This window comes from Belonocnema kinseyi, chromosome 6 (assembly GCF_010883055.1).
Source record: "Belonocnema kinseyi isolate 2016_QV_RU_SX_M_011 chromosome 6, B_treatae_v1, whole genome shotgun sequence".
Taxonomy (NCBI): Eukaryota; Metazoa; Arthropoda; class Insecta; order Hymenoptera; family Cynipidae; genus Belonocnema; species Belonocnema kinseyi.
The window spans coordinates 61,849,718-61,851,420 of NC_046662.1; positions in this window are offsets into that span (position 1 = coordinate 61,849,718).

A 1,703-nucleotide genomic window follows, 5' to 3' on the forward strand; every position below is an offset into this window, starting at 1 on the left:
AAATATTCGTGTGCAAATTTCAAACGATGTTTTATTTTGAATAACAGAGAACAAGAGATCTAAAAATAATTCAAACTTTAGAAGATTATTAGAAATACAAATTTTTGAAGCTGTCAATAATGATCAAAAAATTGATCAAATATTCCTTGATTTCATACAAATTTCTTAAAAATTCCTAAACTTCTTTGAATAGGACTCGAATTTTTGTTAATGTTTTGTAATATTCTATAAAATAAAACAATTTCTTTAAAATATCGTAAAATCATTTCTGATACATCTGATATATTTAAAAATCTTTTTTTAAATTTCTTAAAAATCTTATAATACTTATGTATATGTACATTTAAAAACAAACCGACAATACTTATTTTCTTACTTTCAATTCTCAGAATTTAATTCCAACTAGAAATAAAGCGTTAACAACTTCTAACATATAAATAGTTATTCGAAATAGTCATGTTATGTCATTATTAATATCATTTTTATTTTTTATGGTAGTAAAAAATTGTTTTAAATTGGTGAATTGCAAGTAGTACTTATGTAAGGTAACTTCCATATTTATATGACTAAAAAAATATTGAAAATCCTTTTGTGTTAAAAAAATGTTCTTATTTATTTAGGACAATACTTCATGTTAAAAACACTTTTTTTTAGGAAACGTCTTTCATATTTTTAAACATAATATACAACATTAGACGTAACGGCGATGAGGGAAAGGCCAAAAAGAAATGTTACGGTCCGTGTCACATTTTGTGGGGTTGAGGCATTTTTATAACTAATTAACATATTTTTAGAATATTTTTTAATTTATTCTGTCCTGGGGTCAAACCTGGTGCAAAAAAAGCCGTGAAACTGGGAATAAAAACTGTTGTTCATACATTAATTTGAAAAATGAACAATATTTATAATTTCATAAAATTTCCAAAATATTATCTAAATATGATACACATTGACTTTTATTAAGAATATTCTTTCAAATAGTTGGTAATTTTTTTAAATTGACATGTTTTTTACAATCTTTGGCCTTAGGAAATAGATTTCCCGAATGAAATATCTCCATTAGTTAGCAGAAGACTATGAAGACTTTTGCCTTCGAAATTTTAACAAAAACTTTTTAAAATGTTAACAAACGGACTACAGATTACGCTTGAGGCTTTTCTACCAATTGGAGAAATAGATATTAGTTTTATCTTTTTCCAAGATCTGATTTTTTTCCTGAACATAAAGCAGATTGAAGACACTTAAAAAATAGAAATAAGAAAGGTAAAAAATGCACGCGGTTTTTTTTTGTTGGAAAAACCGGTACATTTTTAAATAAAACTCCTTTCCACACCACCCGCGGAAGAAAATTTTTCCAATATTTTTATTAAATAATAAACATTTGAACTTTCGGACTCAAATTGAAAAGTTAAAATTTTTTTTCATTCATTATGGTTGTTTAATTGACGTCAGTTATTTTACTTGACAATTGAGGAATCCCCTTTTCGCAAACAAGAAGTATGATAGTTCTTCCCTTATCGACTCTCTTTATTTTTATTTAATTATTGTACGCGCCACACACACACAAATATATATATATAAAAATTTGTCATAACGACAATCGCAGGATTTCGCCGGGAGCGGGTGCTAATCTGAAAAATTGCACCCGCTTCCAGCGAAATCGCGGTAAAATTTCAGCCGTAACCACGTCTCACAACCGTGAG